The following is a 16,636-nucleotide window of genomic DNA, read 5'->3' on the forward strand; positions in this document are numbered from 1 at the left end:
AATTTAACATACATTTAAAACACAGCAATTTCACAGATTGGCGTGCAGTGTTCTTTGTTACACCACTCATGGGGTCATGAAAAAAACCATGCTGAACAACCATATTAAGCCAGAAGTCAATTTAATGCCTATGTCCAGCTTGGTTGTGAAGCCACTGTAGATCGTATCTTTGGCTTATCACATGATGCTATCCGAGATGGACAAGAATCTGGTTTGCACCATGTTATTTTTACCACTTATACTGGCAGTGATTCAGATCTCGATTGTGTCACCTGTATTACATGTCCACAGAAACAAAAATACGAGCTAAATACCCCTATGCCGACTGTAAAGAGCTGGTTCTCAAGCAAGCAGAAGGGCTCTCATGCAAAGGACAACCTGCACCTGCTCTGACAATAACCCTTCCAGTCACAGGGCGCTAAACAACACTGAGAAGACGGCCCCAGGAGGTGATAATAATTTGCTTCCACAGCGTGATGTTGCCACGTGAAGCGTGCAGGTAAGATAGGCTGCAACCCTTCCCTGGGAACTTTCTCACTGGAGCAGCTACACGCTGCCCCACCACGTTACACAACCTTTGCACTGTTCCTCAGCACTCGAGTCTGGCACAGAACACTAACCTGTATGTCACCTCACAGCTTATCACACCAGCTGGCAGAGAGGCTCCTGAGTTACACCACTCCCTTGAATCTTGTGATGGCCTGCAAAGTGAACATACGTTCCCCACCTGACCTCTTATTCGCTTGCTGGAAATGCAGGTGACAATGTACAATGCAGCTTCACATATCTAATAAATACATAACTAGCACTAGAGCTACAGTATACAATAAATGCATTTTGATTCAAGACTTGCATCTTTTACAGCAACTATTCAAGACTGGCAACATTGCAGAAAATGCATCATCTCTTAGCAGGAATTACATTTAATCAGTGGAAGAAGTGTAGCTTGTAAAAAAAAGGACAAAGAGAAGTAATGGAAATGCTCTTTCAAAAGCTGAATTCAGGTACGAGAAAACTATCTTGCAGTTAATTTTGGCTGTAAACATATAGTTACCTGATGGAATCCTTGCACATGCATTCTGTATTGTTTTCATGCAACGTGTACCTGTTTAGCAAAGAAGGAAATATATTTATTGTTAGTTAATAAACCAGCCTAACTTCATGCCCTTCTACTTAACCCAAACAGTCGAGCTGAACTCCTTAAAACAGTTCCTGCAAGTTTCAAGACAAGAAAATGTACTTGTTTATCTTTTAAAGTACCTGAGACCTGAATTCAGCCCAAACTCTTTCAAAGTACTACAGAAGCCTGAAGGCTGGCCCAGGTAGTAGGTGATCTTTATGTGTTTCCAAACCTCACAACTAATAAGCACAAGATATGAAAATCCTTTTCTTCGTCTGGTCTGTTTTCGTAAGTTTTTGGGAGAGTTCTGTGGGGCTTTTTTTCACTGGGACCCTGCAGATCTTTTTATTAGAAAGTCTCTGGCCACACAATTGTCTCCAGATCACCACGAAATGTCGGCAGACACCTACTCAGAGAACGTGCAGTTATTCCATCCGTGCGTCTCTTCAGCTGTGCAGTATGTAGCTCCTTCATACCATGCTCACTTAGCCAGTGCCTTACATAAGCTCCCCAGGTCTCCAAGTACTTGAGTCTATTTGACCTAAATAAATACCCAATTCCGCCACCTTCAAGCAGACCACAAAAGTTTTCCGATGTGCCTCTTCTCATAGTATAGTACTACATTCAGTAAAGGTGGCAGAATCCAACCCGAAGAAGCTCAGCCATGCATATCACAGATGGACAACTGAACTTTGCTGAGAACTCTCTCTGAAAGCTCTCTCTAAATTTACCCTGTTCTCTACCTTCAACCAATCAATGACTGATTGGTATAATGCCACCCTCATTTTTATCACTGCCAATAAAGCCTACTGTGAACCGAGATTGTGCTATGTTACAGACCATCTAATTATTTGCTCTGCACTTCCTCCGGTGCTTGAGCTCTGTGTGACAAAGCAAAACCCATGCACGCTACAGCCAGTTGCTGTAGAGTATCTGAAGTCACTAATTTTTTTTCCCTAAGGAGTTAAACACAAACATCAGCATTTACAGAAATGGGTGCAAAGTCCCAGCCCTTCCATCTCCTCTCTGCTTTGAACACCAGTTTGGTTGTTAGATTGAAAATTTCAGCAATAGTATTTGTCCACCTTACTAATATCTTGAAGGCCTTAATTTAAACTCCATAAAACAAGCCAGGCTTCATGGAGCAGCAAAGTGCTCTTTACTCTCTTGTGTAACAAAATAGACTCATGAATGATTATACCAATTATAATGAAAATCCTACGTGCTATGAATTTAAGATAGGAAATACAGCACTAAAATAAGATAGTATCTCCTACTGTAATTCCTTTCCCTGAGGACTTTGCTGCTCTAGGCCCAAAAAAATAAATGACAGGCAATGCTGTTACACCCTCTCTTATATTGCTACCTAGCATTCACTTTGCAAGTTTATAGTTTTTCCTTATGCCTTTTAATTCTGATATTTTTTTTTCCCAAAACATTAACAAGATTTTCTTACAGGTACATACAATTTGTTACATATGTGGTGGTATCAGTATGGTGTAAAAAGCACAGAGTTATGAAAGTTCATATTGCACACAAAGACAGAGCAAAGGCAACATAGATTCATCTACTCTGACCCCAAGTCTTTCATCAGAAAGCCTTCCTTTCCTCTGGGGCATCGTGCTCACGTAGGTACATTCTGGATTTGGTCCATGACCTTTTTCCAGTCTTGTTTCTGTCACAATCACACTGCTTCACCAAATATACTTGCCATCGGAACAGACCTTTTCTTCAACAGCAAGCATTCAGGATGTCTTGTGAAGAAGTCTAGGGGCAAAGCGTCGTGAAAATTTTGGAGAAATCCTAACCCTATTAAAATCAATGCTATCTTTACCATGAACTTCAACACTGTTGGGATAAGCCCTCTCTTGATTTATGACATTGTTTTGATGATGAGTATTCCTGAAAGGAGATTTTGCGAAGTAGCCAATCAAAATCATATGTCAGTCCAGCTTTGGTCATGATTTTTCCCTAATTTCCATAAAATGACTCAAGATTTGAGTTTCTGCAGAAAAAATAAATCAGGAAATTTTGCCTTAGTTTTAGGTTTCACTGGAAAAGTTACACTCAACTTTGGTATGGCATTGTTTGCTTAAAAAACATTCTTTCTGAATTCCACCACACTTTTTTTTTCCCTCTAAAGAGTTTTAGGTCATTCTTGCTAGAGACGAGTGGATTTCATCAAGCTGTAGAAGTACTTTGATGGTCTGGAGTGTATTTTACCGGGTCATGGATTTGCTGCCTATAACATTTGCTTAAGGAGCATGTCATCACATCTCAAACAAAAACAGTACTGTCATTTGAGCACTTTTATCAGGCTTTGCTGTCCTGGAATGCAATGAACCACAAAACTTGTTACGTACACTTTTAAATTATTACTTTACTGGGACAAGTGAATGAAGTTAAATTTGTATTTTGGGCTGCTTTGCTGTTTTTCTGGCTGCCAGAACTGTGAAGTTTTAGGCTGTGGTGGTTGGCGGGTAGAGCTCGCTTGCCAGTTTTCTTTTGCCATATGTACGTTTGTGTGTGTGGTTTGGTGTCTGCGTGGTAGGTTTTTTTAGTTTGCTTGTTTGACTTTTGTACTGTGAGCTATTGGATCCTTATTCAGTCTGGGTTCTGCCGTCACATGGAGCTGCGAGACCCACAGACGGCATCATGGACAGGGTGAAGGTGGCAAATAAAAACAGAGAGCCTTAAGTTTCCTACGGTATCCGCTCTACTGAGAATCTTTAGATTGTGTCTAAAAGACATACGAGCGTCTCTAAAAACTCAGAAATAATCTATTCAGAGCACTATGCCACTCCATTCCAGAGCTGCTTATAATTGTCAATATATCTTCCAGTCTCTTTACCTAAGAATATTCTGAGAAACCAGCAGAATAAATAATCAGGGTTTACTCTGAATATAACAACATCAACTTATATTTATACAAAAGTTAGAGGCAGGGCATCTCCCCTTTTAGTGCAGATGAATTATTTAAAAGGGAGGAGGGGTGAGATAGGATCATAACCAAAGTACGTGCCTTATCAAAATTGTCAGGGCTTTTACATTCCATTTCCTTGTGATAAGACTCTTGTGCTGAGCTGGTATTCGGAAGTGAGCCCAAAGGGCTCACTGATAAGTTTACATAAGGAAGGAAATAATCAATTTAGGGCTGTTACTGAATGAGCTCTTATCGTGTTCATTTCCTCACTATTGCTTCTCAAGCTAAATATTACATGTTTAGGAGAAACTTCAAAAGATTTACCATTCTAGCCTCCGCATTTTATTAAGGAAGACTCCTTCAACAGCACAAAGCATTTGCTTGCACCACAATAAAAGTACAATTCACGCACTGACAAACTTTCATTTTAAGACACTGATATTTATGGTGAAGGAAGCAATACATTCTTGCAGGAAGACTACATTTTTCCAGCCCACTATTTAATATTTCATGCACAAAAGAGAGATTTTTAAAGGCACTACTAAGTCGTACACTAATTTCCCCTTCCGCCTCTGTGGATTTTCCTCTCCTTCTCCTGTAATGTACTTTGTTTAACTGCATTAGTCTACTTTTTCTCCAAGAAGAATGTTTTTTTAAGACCCTGATGACAATAGCATGATTTGTGGGTGCACATGATTTGTCATGCTAAAATTAAAAAATGTGGCTCTTATTTTGAGTCTGCATTAAACCATAAAAAAAAGTACATTGTGTCTGGTAAGTGACCGACTATAGCCCCTTTGTCTACAGTAGCTTTGCAGGGCTCCCGAGAGCTTCATTGAGAGCAGAATTGGTTCCACGGGATCAAAATTCAGTTACTGGGAGAGAGTGAGGAGAGAGAGTCCCAACTTAAAAAAATTAAGGTAGCAATTAATAGATTTAAGTTGGTTGTAGCATGAATTGGTACTCCAATGTAAAACAACTACAGATTTAATACAGTAGAGCTTTCATATGAACCTTATATGAGGACAATATTTGTTTCTCCATACTTGATCTGGCTCATACCCTGGTCACAGTCAGTACTGAGGAGGATTTACTTAGGTCTTACCTGGGATGTTTATTTTTCCACGAACACAGATTACATTTGTATCCTACCATGTTTGTGACTGGATTGTGTCCAACCGTTAAGAAAAAATACTGAGATGCTGTAACACTACCATTGCTATAAAAGCTTCTTCATTGGCATCCAACCGCTATAGCAAGCGCTGCAGAGTATACCAATTGTGGCCAATTCCCTGTGCCAAGAAATTTGACAATGATACCATGAACAAGCTGCAACTGAGAAAAAGGTCAGAAAATGGTGCCTTGGATCGATGTCTGCGGTGCACTTACATTTAGAACCAAAGTATGCAAAGCTTCACAGTTCATTTGAAAGGGGGGGGGGGGGGAACGAACGACACACGGGACGGGACACGACACGACACCAAAACAAAAAAACCCCAACACCAAAGTGTTGAAATTTTGATAATACAAGTAGAGGACTGGGGCTTTTTTGAAGTCTTTGGTTAAGTTAGGGGCTGAATGATGTTTTGGTTTTAGGATATACATGAAGTATAACCCACAGAAAGCCAAAGTTGTCCTCACATGTCAGGAAAATCACTAGCAAGATATGGCAAAGGCTATTCCTGACCTTCTTGCATAGGAGTACGTCTGCTGTTTCTCACCTGACACTACTGGATATGGATCTGGTTAAGTACTTAGTTGCCACCTGATAGTAGTTGGCCTGAAAACAACAGTGAGAAAGACCATGCACTTTTCTATGTTTCTGGCCAACACAGATATGTGGAACACATCGACTCGTCGATTCTTCCTCAGGCTACTACAGTGCTTTCAATGCTAGAGCCAGTTTTCATAGTCATGGGGAACTGCAAACAATACCGAAAGCAACGAACTCATTATTAAATAGAGCAAGAAACTAGGGAGAGTGTTCCACGAATACCTGTCCTCTGATCCCCTAAAGGACACAGATCATAAGAGACAACTTCTCAGAATATAATCCAAAACCTTCTGGCTTGTTAGGCCTCTCTGTTAGTGTAGTACTGCAGTGCTTTTGATCTGAGGTCATGCTCAGACAGGAGCTCAATATAATGCAAAAGAGAAACTCTGGCAGGGCTTCCTCCCTGAGGGACCTTGATCCTGGAATTTACTTCTTCCCCTGATCCAGCGCAGCCTGGATTCTTAGACCATCAGGGCACTTCGTAAGGTTCATCCATTCCACTGTGAGTAGCCTCCTTCCCAAAGCTACCATTACAAATACTTGCCTTGCTCAAGTTACAGCACTGTTGGATCCAGGTATTTCATTCTAGCACATCTTTAATTTACAGGGCTAGATTTATTTATGGAGCAGACCACTTCCCTCCCGGAAAGGTTATATACTTTTCATCACCTATAATGAATATATAGTTTAATGAATTCATCAAGAGCCTGATTTAAAGACCTTGAAATGAAGGGGACCCTGTTCAACAGTTTGCTGCCTCAAGAAAATACAGAACACTCAGCTTGGATTTTATGTAACACAAAGGATGATGCATTTGCATTTAACAGCCAATTTTAAGCAAGAAATTTAATGCTTCTCTCCCCGGGCCCCATGATGTATGCAGTCTCGGCTAGGCTTTGATCCAAAACCCTTGCCCTAACTCTTCGAGGTACAAATACTGCAGTGCAGAAATTGTTTGATATGGATGCTCTCTAAACTGTTTCCCAGAGAACATTCAAATAAAACAGGCATTGTACTTCAGTAGGCAGTGCTATACTTCTGCAGGAATGCTGACATTAATTTACAGAGAGGGCAACAAAGTTGTCCAAGGATCATCAGGTGCTAAAGAGATGGGCAGGCCTTCCTGCTGTCCAGTACATCCAGTAAGATGAGAAGATCACTGAAACAATGTGGTAATGAGTAACCAATTGTTTTGAGTGAGACTTTCCGTGGTACTCTGTCTGTACACTTTATAAATCATTGACAGCTTTGTTACGCAAGTGGTCTCTGGTACCTTGTAAACAGAGCTTCTCCATGCTCTGTTGATCTTTCCACTGCAATTTGTTGCAGGCCTAATAGCTGCTTAAATAATTTCTGACATCTAAAAGCACAGGCCAGATCTAAAAGTGTAAATTTAGGCTTAGCTGCTAAATCTAGATACCTACTGCTGAGCTTGAAGTGTCTGCATTAGGGTGCTTGACATTATGACTGCAGCATGCTCAGAGCCTCCACAGCAAGTTTATTCTATTAAGTTTAAGCATCTGGCTCCTGTTTCCAATGTCTCAATTTAGGGAATCAAAATTGGAAATTCTGGTCGAATGCCTGGGACACTCAAAAGAGAGGTGAAACTCTGGAGCGAGTAAAATTTGTGTTAATTCTTTGGATGACAGTGCCAATTCTGCAGAGTGCCAAGAGTTCTGCATGGCCCAGCACCCCCAGGTAGTCACACCTCTCTAGCAGGTGACCACTGCGTGAAATACCAGCATTTACTGCCTACACAGTCTCCAGGAAAACATGGAGACTAACTCTTACGGACTCCAAACTTACGATTACTGTCTTCTCTGAGCCGTCAAAGGCCAGACTTTTACAGGAACTGTACGGCTCTTGCTAACAGCTGTCCTCTTGGAAAAGGAAGCATGAAGATGGTGACCAACTAGAAAACAAAGGAAAAAGACATCCCATTACATGCAAGCAGAAAATATTTTTTTGAGTGCAATGAAGCAAAGATACTTTACTAAACTAATCTCCCGTGTAGCACATCGAGGAGTTTCATCCTGTAGGGAAGGGAAGCACTTGGTCTTGGTTTGATCACCTCCACAAGCTTTAACGTAGAAGTACAGCAAAGTTTGATCTAAAAGTCAGAAGTAACGCTATGCACGTGGCATAATTCATCATTTGTCTACACGCGTTTCATTTCCATCTTACACGGAAGTGCTAGACAGGCTGTTTAACCTCTTGGATTCAGTTTGTCTGCATAAGAGGGATAGTAATACTCACTTTCCTCAGGAGGTCATTTTTGCTTTATTATTGTTGCTGCTACAGTTGATCATTATTACTAAACCAGATAATTGTCACATCAGTAACATGAGTTTATGTCACCTGCTTAGGATTGCTAGGTTGTCATTACACTCATGGTTAATTATAAAGTGGGTTGGCTAGTTTTTCTATGATAATGAGAAAATCTAAATATACACCTACTCCGGGCTGATAACGCCAAATACCATGTACACTGGCAGACCCTAGAAACAGAAAGTTTAGTCAGATGGCAATAGATTTCAGCAAAATACTCTGGATTTACACCAAGAGGAATGGGATTGGACTAACTCTTATTAAATTCGCCTGTGTTTGTAATCACAGGCTTACTAGCCTACTACCAAAATTTGACCTAAAAGGCGTCAGTACTAGTGCCAAAAATTGCATTCTGGCCAAAATAAATATTTTACTTTCAGTAAATAAATTTTCACTTTCCTGCCTAAGACTAATGTTGTTGAATTACGGCTGAAAAGCTCAGAAGCCCTCTGCTTCCAATATAAGCTACTAATGAACGTAAGGGACATTCTGCATCACAGTCCAAGAGCCAGCAGGATCTTCCAGTGAGAGTCTAGGAACTCCACAGAAGCGCAATCTAATGGAAAAAATATGACCGAACGTAATCCCCAGTAGAAATGTTCCTTATATCTGTCTTTTTCAAGAAACATTTTTGCTGGTGTAACATTAGCTAATTCTTGGAGTTCTCAAGTCTGCCTACAAAAGTATTAACAAAAGGGTTTTAGAAAAATGTGACACACAGCATAGCTCAAGGCTCTGCATAAACAGGGCACTTCATTTTCATCAGGGGTTTGCTCTGGTGCCCTTTAGTGTAATTTAATAAATAAAAACACAGGAAGAGAAAAGGCAGCAAAATGCAGATACAGATGGTAAGCTAGGAAGTTTTTCACTTCGCCACAGAACTGCTATCCCCACAGTAAATCAATACTGAAATCTCAGTCTGAATGCCAACCAGCCCTGTCACACCTATTTTCTTGTATTTGCATTTCTCAGTACGCAGGAAGCTGTGCAGTCTGAAAAACTTCTCGGTGTTAACAGCGCAGTTCAGGAGGTCACTCCAGCCACACTCTTGAGGTCTGCACTCAGGCTCCCTCCATCCAAGAGCATCATTACAGCTGCAGAAGGCAGTTATGTGCATCACTCATAGCGTGGCAGGAAATCGGTCACAGCATGGTGCACATTGCTGCTTGTTGTTATCGTTATTTTCATTCACAGAAACAATTTAATAACCAACAAAGGAAGAAACTGCCATCAGCATTAGGCTGTTTTGTCTAGGATCCTGGCTCTGAGCCTTGAATGTTTGTCACTAGGTGATATGATAACGTTAGCAAATAATAATGATAATACTGATATGATAAATAATATCAGAAGATAAAAGGAACACAATGTCTACTGTAACCGATCCTTGACTGTTATTTTGTCTTTTTCTCACTTGTATTATGGCACACCACTGATTATCTGCTTTCCTGTATGAGTCACATCACAAATTATATCATTTATCCTTTCAGGGGGTTCAAATGAAATCATAAACCATGGAGAGCAAAGCTTGCCTTGCACCCTAATGCAATCTAAAGTGCCTGGTGGAATAATTGTCTGCCTGTTGACTGCTCTGCTTACAGGGCATTTAAAGAAAAACAATGTCTGACTGCATTTTTTTTTGCTTCATTTATATTCACCTCATTCTTTCATACTTCTACACCTGATGCTTTCGCTCACTTTCTCTTGCTTACCTTTCAACTGCCTCCTTCTCCTGCCCTTTCCCAGCTTCCTTCCTTCCTCCTCCAGTGACAAATTAATCCTTTCTTTTTCCTAAGCCTGAGACTGAAATCGTGTCCACAAAACCCTTTAAAAATCTTTTAGGTAGGTGGGGTATATTCTACAGGTTTTAACCAACAGCCATATGTCATGAAGTGCACGCAGGAATGCACTGGGCACAGTGTCCAAGTGAGCATGAAAGCCATCCAACCGATCTAATCAGACATACAACCAAAGCAAACCGAAACCACAGAAAATGTACAAGAATGTATTGAAACATCAACTATGCATCACCATCTTCCCCCTGTCCCTCTCATCTGGCCCACAGTTTTGGGTCACAGAAATGTTTGGTAGATGTCATACAACCTTCATCTGAACCTGCTAACTCATCAATTTTTTTATTTCCTTTACTTCTTGAATGTAATTAATAAATTTTATATTTTTAAGTTCAATGATTTGTAAACATTTATAATTCGAATGCTTCAGATTACCTCTTTTTTGTAAAAGTTGTGTGTTGCTAAGGCAGAAGATAGATCTGTCTTCAGTAGATCATCCTGGTGAACTGCACCCTGATGACTTTGCTCTAAGGAAGCCAGGTTATAAAAAGTTTTTTCAGAACTACACATACAGTGTCCATGCATTACACTTCCAGGTTACACCACATGGGGTTTATTATTTCTATCTGCACAAGATTTTTGTATGCAAAGTGCTACTGCACACCTTATCCATGCAATTCTTTAAATATTTTTCTCTGAATAACTGCATTTTGCAATTGTTGCAAAATTATCAAATGTCATTCCATCGCACGCTGAAGTTGGTGAAAACCTGTTTTCGAAAAAGCGGGCTGAATTTACATTGTTCAGTTCTGACATATATTCTATAATATGTCAAAAATAATCCAGTAACAATTGCATTCAACATGACTCTACTATGATTAGCTGATACCAAAAAAATCGGACATTTTAAGATTTAAAAAATGAAGTCAATGTTAATTAGTTATTGTGCTGTCTGCTTCATGAAATTCAGTTTTAAATATAATGCCTATCAAGGCTGTATTTTAGAAACATTTTCCCACAATTTCCGAATGATGAAAGAAGTGGCCACATAAAAAAGTATTCTTCTCTAGCACTTCATGTACTGCATGTTATGGCATGACCTCTACTTTCACTATTCACTCTTTATTCTGTAAATAATAGATAATTATACATTATATAAAACTATAATCATTGTTAATTTGTCATTTTCAAAGAGCTACCGGGAAAACACAGCTACCTGTGAAATGTGTTTGTTATTACACAACTTCATTTTAAAAAGACTATCTCTACAATCACCAATAGATGGAAACTTTCAATTTTCCATTTAAAAATATGCAAAACCACAGAGTTTATTTCCAAGACTGGCAGAGGAGAAACTCCTTTCCTAGCCTGTTTCATAAAGGCACCATAAACATTCTTCTTTGTTTCAGTGTTTGTTTACTTCCACTACCATTTCATGCAGCGAGTCCACGTGTGACTTTTTTGGTTTTATCCATGATTCGCGAAATGGGCAAAACCACCAGAAATCCATAATCTTGGGTCCCTGAGCAGATTTTCTGCTGGTGGGCTGGGAAACCTTTACCCCCATCCTCAAAGCCTCCATTCCGGGATCGTGACACATGAGTCTGCGAGCTGCGGGTTACGTCAGGGACGGCCCAAGGAGTTTTGACCTAATTCAACTGTGATGAGTGGAAGTAACAGGAGCGAGAAAGCAGGGAAGTGAAGCGCACTGCTACATCTAGCGACCGAAGGATTTTCTCGCTCTCGGCTCACAATTTGTGGCCCACTAAGTGCCTCGAGAAACTCATTTTCAAGTTTGCACTGGGAACGATGCTAGAGGTGAAGGGCTCCGAGCCCTGCAAGGCACTAATAGCCAAACAGCCCTTACGAGTTTTAACGAGCGATGGAAAAGTTAGAAAGTGGGGTCATGATTTTCAGGTATTTGAAGGCCTGAGTTACGTTAAGAAGAGTCTAGAACAGAAATGTTTTTCTTTTAATCAGATTCTGAACCAATACTTGCACCATCCCAGCAAAATGGCACTGGGCTACAGTTCAGTAAACAGAAAATACCAAAATGCTGATATGTAGAGTACCTTCAAGTGCCTATTAAAAGTCACATAGCATACACATGCCATTACACATTACAGGCATTTTATACAGTATCACTTGCTGGAATAATGGTGATCTTGCTTTTCTTTCCAAAAGTGAAAGGTGTAATTCTAGTGCTTTTTTGTGAACTTTTTTGAAACAATGACCATCGGTTCAAATCATATCTGGAGGAACAATCTGACTTGCCTGCATTTCCATTTATTTATGGTTTACATTCAGCTCTCAAAATGTGGTTCCAAACTACCAAACCCACAACAGCTGTTTTCAGAAACTAGCATTTCTTATCGTTCGGTATCAAGCATTAGAGCCCATTAGAGTATGGAAGGAATGCCACAAATGAACCAGGTTCCTAGAGTCCTAAGAGATTTGTTTCAATTTCTAATCAAACTGGTTCCCAGACTTAATTCAATCAGCCTTTATTTTTCCTACATGTTGGCAGGAAAAGGACTTTTTTTTTCCAGAAGCAATTACTGTAAATATAAATGGCTAAGCACTCAAGCAGTATATTAACAATTCTAAATCCTTTTCTTCTGCTCTTGATCATAAAAACCCTTCCTTCCCAGCAACAGTAATGCCCCTCTTTATAGCATAAAAAGTATAAAGAAAGACCATCTGGGCTAGCATGCCTGCCTTTTTCATACTTATACAGATTCAAGGTGACCCCTTCCAATGTTTCAGACTCCCCGATCTCTTTAGAAATAACTGGAGACTTCTTACAGCTTATCTTATGCCCAGGATCTTTTGAAGTGCATCAGATCTATTAGACATGATGGAAGAAGAGGAAGGAGGGGGAATGAAATGAATTGATACAGTGTTACTACCCGTGTTTATTTCAAGCTCACTTGGAAGAAATTTGTCCAGTTAGAGGATAGTGACTTCCCATATTACAATCAACAAGGGAACCAAGTACATAAGTAATACTGACTTTCGCTGCTAAAAGCAGTGTACTACTGCTTTAAATGTTAATCATGTGGTGACATGACATGCTTAAGTGTTGAAAAGAGCACCCCACGATAATGAAAAGTGACACACTGCACGGAGAACCTCTTTGCAGCTGGGAAAAGCATTAGGTTTGTATAATGGGCTTCCCAGATAAAACAGCATAGACAATTGGAGTTGCACAAATATATATACACACACTGAGAAAGAACGGGATAGAAAAATAAAGGGATATAGGTTAAATTTACAACAGTGCAGAAGTTGCTTTCTAGTACTTGAATTGAAAACAAACTACACTGAATGTATAACCATGATCACAGCTAGTACCATAGAATACTTGTTCAGTTCTGGTGACAAACTTCCAAGTGGTTTAGTATGTTCATGCTATTTCAATCGCCAGCTTGATATAAGCACAGCAGATTGTTTAATCACTTTTACGACCAATAAGCAGCATTGATTACCTAAGAGGGAGGAAGTATATCTCAGAAACTCAAACAACTTCTACAGGAAAAGTCTTTTTCCTGTACTTCAGATGCACCAGCCTCAAGGGCTGGGAGTGTCAGCAGTCGCTGACAGAGAAAAGGAGGAAGGCTACTAAAAGGTAGGTGCCTTCAGTTTGCAGCACCTCTACAGAGAACCCTTTTCTTGGCACCACGTAGCATTTAGGAACGTATGCTTTGGTTACATTTCCTTTTCCTGTTATCGCTTTCACGGGCAGCCTCCGAAGAACAACACACGCAACTACCCACACACGGTGCGAGGTGGCAAGAAAGTCCTCTTCACAGGAAATTCCCCAGTTATCCTAGGTTAATGGTGTGTGTTTTAAAAGAAGGCAAGGTCACTCCTTCATAATCCACGTTAAAAGAACATTGATGTTACAATGCAAAACCACCCAAAGAAATATAAAGACTATATAGGAACGGACAGGCATTATCCCTTCTGGGACATCAGCTCATGTTGAACAGGGATCAGAGAGGCAGATCTCTGCATCCCTTCCCCTTTGTAAATTCATAGCACCATCCTCGCACCCCTTCAGCGCAGGTTTTTAGTTTAAAGAATAGTCCTATGGAGTTTTCACGCCCAGTGAAAATGCTGAATATAAGTGTATTAAACGGACTAAAAGAACATGTCAGGACCATGTCATCTGCAGTAAAAAAAAAAGACACAGCATGGTATTTATACTTACTTATATCATAACTTTTACTTCAGTGACTTGGTTTCATCACATTTTACGAAAACACCCTACCTTTTAGGAATTTTTTGCTTATTTATTAACACCTGGCTACATTGTTTTCCTTTCGTTACGTTACATTTCATTTGCATCATTTCATCAAAGATCTTAAACTTGCTGACATTGCTGAAACTTACTTATGTTTCCTCCTCATTTATTCAAGTCAATTTCTGTAACATTTCCTTATTCCAGATTTTCATTCTATTTTATCAACATAAAGGCAACTCTTCATATTTTAAGCAGAACATCTTGTATTTATGTGATTTTATTAAACCTTTCATTGGACATTTTAACAACGTCTAGTTGTTAGGCAACAATTCACGGTCAGGATTGATTACAAAGGAAGCTCCTAGATCACAAAGGTCCCAATGCTTTTGGACGGTTTCTCCGCATTTTTGTCCATGCATGCTGCTGTATGCATAAAGGGTGACATCACTCATCTGCATTATTGTGCTGTACATTCATCAAAGTACTGATTAGAATCTAAAAGTTCTCAAATAGCAGGAGGATTTAGTAATTTGTAATCAGATACATAAGAGTGAACAAAAGGAAGTATCAGTGCTTTCAAAGGGAGTTTGTGACCTTCTTGTGCAGGTACTGCAATAACTTTCTCTGTTGATTTTAAGTTGTACCTGAATGGCAATATTAACAAAGCAGCCAGACGTATATTACAGGTGAGGGAAAGTTTTCCAGTCAAGTATCTACTGTGTAATTACGTTTTAATATTTTACCATGTATTTAGGAATATTAGTACACAAGAAGGAAGACAGACACAAGCAGCTTAGTATGGTGAGACTGTCAGACTTCAAATTTGTTGTGGCTAACATTTCTAGCGGTAATTTTCTGGTTACATATGGGCATGCTGCTGCATTGCCGCTGTTTTTTAATTAATCTGAGGCTGCGAAAGCTTTTCATTGAGCCGTAATGAAGTCCACAATGTGCACGTGTTGGATACTATGTGAAAAATTTAATGATAGCTAACATTATACATCTGTAGTGGGTATGAACCCTCTCTCTCTGAGGACATGTGGAAGGTTGCAAGCTACATCATGATGCGAAACAAGCCAAGCGTTTTATTTTTATTTCTATCAAAAAGAAACCTATTTCAATAGCGTATTTGTCTCCCTTTAGACTGATTCTTCTATCTGCATAAAATGTCAATAAATCATTCCATACTTGATTATTCAAGTGCAGAGCATATCCCAAAGAAAGTTTACAGTTTCAAGTCAAGACATCTTTGTCAATGACCTCAAGGCTCTCGCAGATCCCAGGTGGAACACAGCTCTCTAGTTCAGTTCTCACTTTCAGCCTCCCAGGCAATACCTGTTACTTCCAGTGTATTATTAAGTTATTGCTTTGCTTACAAACTGCAGATATGTTTCGATGACAGGCAGGAGTCTTTTCTCCCATCCAGCAAAGCCTGTCTCTCTCTTTTGAAGCTATTGATAGCATATTTGGGGGCAGGTTCTCTGTCCCCACCTCCCGCAGCAAGATCCGAGCGCAGCAACAAGAATCCGCGGGAGTCTCAGGACTTTCCGTCCCGCGTGGGGGCCTGCTGGGACCCCACTCAGCCGCACGGAGCTGCTTCAGACTGTTCAAAATTGCGTTCAGCTGCAACATCCTCCCAAGGGCTGTTTCAGCAGTTGGGGCTTGCCAGAGTTCACAAATGGTTTAAGTATCCCTCCTGCCTCGCCTCAGCTCGGTCCCGGGCGTGCTCCCCCCGTGAAAGGCAGAACGAGAGGGTGCTGCGGGGGCCAGGCTCCTGCAGCTCGGCGGTACCGAGGAATTCCCTCGTGCACCAGCGGTGCAGAGGCAATGGATGCAAGCCAGGGATCTGGCTCAGAAACTGCTTTTTTTAGATAGCGATTCTCCCCCCACACACCGCTTTCATTAAATGAAAATTACCGTGTGCTAGATAACATTAAACTATCAGTGAGAAGGAACAGCGGGAAGCATTTCCTTCATCTGGCTGGATACCGTGCACTTTTCTTAGGTTTTAAAAATTCCGTTTCAAACTGCTTCCCTCAAAATGCATAAGCGTCCCTTCGCACAGCTCAAGGGATGAAAAGTTCCTGCATATTCCAGGAATACAGTTACTTGTCGGCACATACATGAATTTTGGAAACACAACTGATTTCATCTATTTCCAAAGACTAAGTTCACGCTGTATTATAACAGATCATTTCAGTAGGTCAGAGAGAACAAGAACTCAGGATCTAGAAGAAAGGTCCCTAACAGGGGCTCTCTGAATCTGCTGTTGTTTTCTGCTGCAGCCTTGTTTTTCAGAGCTCTGCCAGCACCAGCAGCTTCCGCTCACAGAAGGGTCAGCAATTTTTTTAATCTTTTTGCCATTCTTACAAAGCACATGGTTCCCACCCTGTAGCCCACATTCTGCCTTTGTTCATTGTCATTAAAGCTTCATTGACAACAAGCAGACTGAAAG

The 16,636-nt window shown here is 40.3% G+C and overlaps 1 long non-coding RNA gene across 1 annotated transcript in view; it reads right to left on the reverse strand.

Moving 5' to 3' along the window:
• Window positions 1-1,057: 1,057 nt before the first annotated feature.
• Window positions 1,058-16,636, reverse strand: part of LOC115342536 — a 59,638-nt gene continuing 44,059 nt past the window's right edge. Inside the window, exons 2-3 of the long non-coding RNA XR_003923810.1 lie at window positions 7,624-7,729; window positions 1,058-1,105 (exon numbers count right to left, since the gene is read on the reverse strand). This is a non-coding gene — a long non-coding RNA (uncharacterized LOC115342536). The remainder of the gene's footprint in view (window positions 1,106-7,623; window positions 7,730-16,636) is intronic.

This window comes from Aquila chrysaetos, chromosome 1 (genome assembly GCF_900496995.4).
Source record: "Aquila chrysaetos chrysaetos chromosome 1, bAquChr1.4, whole genome shotgun sequence".
Lineage (NCBI taxonomy): Eukaryota > Metazoa > Chordata > Aves > Accipitriformes > Accipitridae > Aquila > Aquila chrysaetos.